This window comes from Bison bison, unplaced genomic scaffold, assembly GCF_000754665.1.
Source record: "Bison bison bison isolate TAMUID 2011002044 unplaced genomic scaffold, Bison_UMD1.0 scf7180017852120, whole genome shotgun sequence".
In the NCBI taxonomy this organism is placed as follows: domain Eukaryota; kingdom Metazoa; phylum Chordata; class Mammalia; order Artiodactyla; family Bovidae; genus Bison; species Bison bison.
Genome location: NW_011482693.1, coordinates 8,806 through 14,370, shown reverse-complemented (window position 1 = coordinate 14,370; position 5,565 = coordinate 8,806). Strand labels below are relative to the sequence as shown.

Genomic DNA, 5,565 nt, shown 5'->3' with positions numbered 1-5,565 from the left:
AAAACCATAGCCTTGACTAGACAGACCTTTGTTGGCAAAGTAATGTCTCTGCTTTTGAATATACTATCTAGGTTGGTCATAACTTTCCTTCCAAGGAGTAAGCGTCTTTTAATTTCATGGCTGCAATCACCATCTGCAGTGATTGTGGAGCCCTCAAAGATAAAGTCTGACACTGTTTCCACTGTTTCCCCATCTATTTCCCATGAAGTAATGGGACCAGATGCCATGATCTTAGTTTTCTGAATGTTGAGCTTTAAGCCAACTTTTTCACTCTCCTCTTTCACTTTCATCAAGAGGCTTTTTAGTTCTTCTTCACTTTCGAATTACTTCTTTGCTTATCTCACTTTCAGTCAAGAGAATTATCTTAATTTAATTTAGGTTGCTGAAAGTTTTGGAGAGACAGCATATGAATTTCTGATTCATATTAGTTCTTTTCTCCATCTCATGCATAATGTATTTCCAAATTATAGGACATATTTTTCTTGTCGCTAGTTGCAATTACAATTCTATGGCAGTCCAGTGTTTTGATATCTTTCTTTGACAACAGTGTTAACCATCTTGTTGGCACATTTTTATGGGGCTGTCTTTTTTTCTTTTGACAGGATCAAAGTTTTCATCAAGTTCTTCTGTATGTATTGAGACTGAAAAGTGACCGAAACTTTTCATTATAAAAGCTTCAGTATCTCAGGTAAACACATCACACCACTTTTTACCAATATTATGTGAAAAGTGTCCAATTATTTAACAAGGACATTTAGATTTCTTTGCTGAGTAATATATAGAATGCATGAAATTTGTCACAATTTAACTTTGTGCCACAAGCCCCTCCCAGCACCCCCTCCCCACAACTTGTACACCTCTTAGACTTTTTAAGTTGTGGGGCCAGATCTTGTCTTTATTTATAATTTTTATATATTGTTCATCAAGACTTTTATTATTAATTTTAATTTTTTTAAATATTGCACTAATGTATATTTTTTCCACATTACGAAGTCACTTGTCACCTCCTCTCTGTATTTGAGGCAACTTTCTAACTTGCCTAAACCTAATCCCAACACTGGGAGGAATTTTTGACGTGAAGTGTTGTGAAAATTATGTCTGAAAATCTGGAAACATCCCCTTCTCCCATCCCTTACTGTATTTTTTCCTTACAAGTTATCTTTGTCTTTATAATATTATTTTACCTATACTGTCACCAGAGGTAGTCTGAAGTTAAGTGAAATGAACATTGGAATTATTTGTATCATTTATTTATATATTTCATAGAGTAGTTTTGATCTGCCAAACAACTTGCTAAGATTTAGGGGCTCCAGAAAAAGCTTCAAGAATGCTGTGCGATTTCTTCTCTGTGCTAGACACAGCCTTAGCATCAGAGCCTGGGCACTGCTCCTTCATATGCCTGCAGACATCCCTTTGTCCAGGAGCCCCCATCAGAGATGCTAACTTCTCTGATCCTTAAGTTTAAAAACATCTGAAAAAAGCATCAAGTAGCCAGTTAAACTATATCACACCCCAAATACAAAATTAGGACAATCTATGTGAACTTCCCTGAAAAGATTTCCATGATAAATATATAGAAATAAACTGTACAGTGTTACCTTTGGTATAATTATATAAAAGCATATCCAAAAAGAATATTGATCCTATAGAGACAGTTTGAGATGCCAACCCCTCAACTTTAGTGGACAGGGGCCTTGTTGAGGTCTCCCTGGGCCAGTCTTGATATTTCCATGGCACTGGGACTCGGGGGCATGGGGTTGGGTGATTCTGGACAGTGTTATTTGCCAAGTCTATGTGGCAACTCTAACCAGGCCAGGCCTTAAATTTGTGTAAAGTGCTTGCCTATTTATTCTGTTCTTCACGACTACATTATTAGGATATATGAATATTCCCCAGTTAGTAGATGAGACTTGGGGATTGTATGCAGTTTTCTGTGTTAAATATCATTACCATGGTTATCTCCATGGACCTGCAGCAGAGAAGGGAGGTGCCTGCTCCAGCAGGCCCAGACCACAAGCAGCCCTTTGAAGAAGGCTGCTTCTGTGCTGAGGCTGAGGCTGAGCACAGGGGTGCTGAGGTTCCAAGGCTTCCCCTGGGTGGAGTGGCTTCAGAGGCCGCGGAGCTGAGCCCTGGCTGCAGAGCCGTGATAGAGGAACTGAGAGCAGCAGCCCCCTGACTGGGGGCACGGCAGGCTTCCCCATGTGTCCAGAGAGCTGTGCCTGAACCTCATCTATAAGGCCGAGTCTCCAGCACTTGTCTTCCAGAAGCCACAGAGGCAGAGCATGGTTCCTGAGGAGAAAGCTGTGGTGGCCTCTGGTAGACAGCCTGAGGGAGCATCCCTCAGAGTCTGGTCCTTTCTGGGGGCTCTGTCCCAGGACATGCTGTGGGGGCCCTCCCTCCAGCAAGCCCCCTCATTCCTCATTAATTTCCCAAATGCCTCTTGAGTACCAAGTAAATCCTAAGCGCCTGACACTGGTAATAGAGTGGTGATGCATGTTCTGGAAGAAAATAGATAATTCAGCTAGAAGTCACAACACAGATAAAATGTACGTGCCTGCGGCAATAAAAGCACCTTACCAGCTGGAAACTCAAAGAAGGACTGCCGTCTGGGAAACTTCTATCACTCTAACGGAAGGAGGACGGAGAAGAAAGGTGGTAAATGTTTTTGATTTTGGTGACAAAAAAGTTCTCTTCTAGTGGCTTTTACTTCCTTTATGAAATGGCATCCAGCACATCTGAGATTGGGGGGATGGAAGTTTGTCAAAGAGGAGAATGTTTGAAATTGTTTGTGAAGAATAAGAGAGTTGATGGTGGAACCAATGATATAAGCTCCAAAAAACCAGGGAGCCTTATCACTGTGTTCACTTACGTAGCCTAGGCGCACCTGTGTGTGCCCGCTGCATCATGCCGCACTCTCTGTGACCCGTGGACTGTAGCCCACCAGGCTCCTCTGTCCATGGGATTTTGCAGGCAAGAATACTGGAGTGGGTTGCTTCTCCAGGGGGTCTTCCTGACCCAGGGATGGAACCCGCATCTTCTGCATTGGCAGGCAGATTCTTCATCACTACACCATCTGGGAAGCCTTCAGTGCACACAGAAGGAACTTACCAAAGATATAGGGTGAATGAAATTATGAATTCCATGTAGTACTGGAGAGGCCCATTAGTCGTTGACCATAGAGCTATGGTAGCATGATATACTCGTTTGCCTGATTTTATCTAATAGGTCTCTACTGCGTACTTGACATCAGGTGTGGAAGAGGCAGAGGGTTTGACTTCTGCCAGACAGGAGTGATGACACAAGGGTGACGTGAGGGCCTGAAAAATGTTGCTCAACCGATGGACCAGGAAGTCCGCTCTGTTAATTTCCAGGAGCTGCCATAACAAAATGCCACAGTCTGGATGGCTTAGACAACAGAGAATTATTTTCTCATGGTTCTCGAGGCTAGAAATCCGAGCTTGAGGCCTAGGCAGATTTGGTTTCTCCGGAGGCCTCTCTTCCTGGCTTGCGGATGGCTGCCTTCTTGCTGTGTCCTCACATGGCCTTTTCTCTGTGTGTACCCATCCCTGGTCTCTCTTCCTTTTATGAGGACACCAGGGAGACACCAGGTGGTCCAGTTGTTAGGACTCTGCACTTCCACTTCAAGGGGCATGGGTTCAGTCCCTGGTAGGGGGACTAAGATCCAGCAGGGGTGAGAGAGGTGGGGAGATACTAGTCATATTGGATTAGGACCCCACCCTAAGGGTCTCATTTTAACTTAATCACCTCTTTAAAGGCCTTACCTCCAAATCCCATTGCATTCTTAGGTACTGGATGTTGAGACTTTAATAAACAAATGTGTATGGAGTACACATTTCAGCCCATAACATCTACGTGGAGAGAGAGAACAGATCAGAGGCTGGTGATGAAGAAGAAACTAAAGACCCACAGACTGTAATTCCTTGACTAATTGGCTGCTGGAGGGCAATCTAGACAATTTGGAGAAACTGAAGGTGGAGGTCAGAGGGTGGGATCCTAGGCTGTATTAGTGTATGACTTCAAATTGCAGACCAGCTCCTAAGGAAGAGCAAAGATCTGTGAGTCAGGTGTAACTTGTCATGTGACCCACGGCCAGCCATGGGCACTCTAAGCCACCGCCTCTCTTGGTGAGTAGTCTTCGTCAATAGGAGCAAAACGAAGGTCACTGTCCTGAGACACTTCTCCTCCAAGTTCCCTAGTCCTGGGTCTTCTGCATGTGTGGTTACTCATCTTGTCCGAACTTCAAGTTAGAAGAATCAGATTGTTTTTGAATGAATGAGAAGTGTTATTAATTGTATAATAAAAAAGCAGGTAGTAAATCTCCCCAGGCTTTAATTGCTCTGTGTGAACTTATCTGTAGGCAATAAAGGCTGATTCTCACAGCTGAGATCTGGGAGCCAAGGCAGCTGAAGAGATTGGTGTAGCTACACTGACCCCGACCTCCTCTCTCCTCCAGGTGGAAATGGCACCACAGGTAGCTCAGTGGCTCTGTTTTCTATCTCATGGGGACTACTTTTAGGTGACTCCACTTCTTTGTGGCTCTTCTTTTTCAGCCATCATGCCACTCTGCCCTTCAGTGGTGTTAACCCAGATCATATGGATGGAGAGGGATGTGGAAAATCTTTAGAATCTTTGGTCACCTTGGCTTCAGTGGGTTGAGTAGTGTGTGTGTCCAAGGTAAGCCCAGAAAAATTGAACTCTTGTCATAAATTGCAGAACCACCTGTGGTGCATGTGCTTTATGTGTCCTAAAGAAGATATCCCATGACTGTATAAAGCATGTAACTAACTATCCCAGCTGGTGCATGCTAAGTCACTTCAGTCATGTCTGACTCTGCAACCCTATGGGCTGTAGCCTGTCAGGCTCCTCTGTCCATGGGATTCTCAAGGCAAGAATAGTGGAGTGAACCCAGGTCTCTTATGTCTCCTGCATTGGCAGGCGGGTTCTTTACCACTAACACTACCTGGGAAGCCCACGGTCTCTTATGTCTCCTGCGTTGGCAGGTGGGTCCTTTACTGCTAATGCCAACTGGGAAGCCCACAGAGGACACTTCAACCCTGATTGGCCAGGTGTTGGCATTGAGTACAAGATCCTGCACGATATCAGGAAGAATGGCTTTAAGGAAGGCCAAAAAGGAATTTGGGAGGCCTTAGAACAGTCCTGATTGTGCTCAAAGGCTGGCTTTCCCTCTTCCACTCTCTGTCCCCAGGCTATATTCACACACTTGTCGGGGTGGCGCAAGTCCATCGCACTTTGTCAGTGTTGTAGTCAGTCACCAGCAGGTGGCGCCCGGAGAAGGCAATGGCACCCCACTCCAGTACTCTTGCCTGGAAAATCCCATGGACGGAGGAGCCTGGTAGGCTGCAGTCCATGGGGTTGCTAAGAGTCGGACATGACTGAGGGACTTCACTTTCACTTTTTACTTTCATGCATTGGAGAAGGAAATGGCAACCCACTCCAGTATTCTTGCCTGGAGAATCCCAGGGACAGAGGAGCCTAATGGGCTGCTGTCTATGGGTTGCACAGAGTCAGACACGACTGAAGCGA

General features: G+C 44.9%; 1 long non-coding RNA gene across 1 annotated transcript in view; it reads left to right on the top strand.

Moving 5' to 3' along the window:
• LOC104997577 overlaps positions 1-4,835 on the top strand; it is a 6,039-nt gene extending 1,204 nt beyond the window's left edge. The window contains exons 2-3 of the long non-coding RNA XR_826340.1: positions 603-688; positions 4,572-4,835. This is a non-coding gene — a long non-coding RNA (uncharacterized LOC104997577). The remainder of the gene's footprint in view (positions 1-602; positions 689-4,571) is intronic.
• Positions 4,836-5,565: the final 730 nt, after the last annotated feature.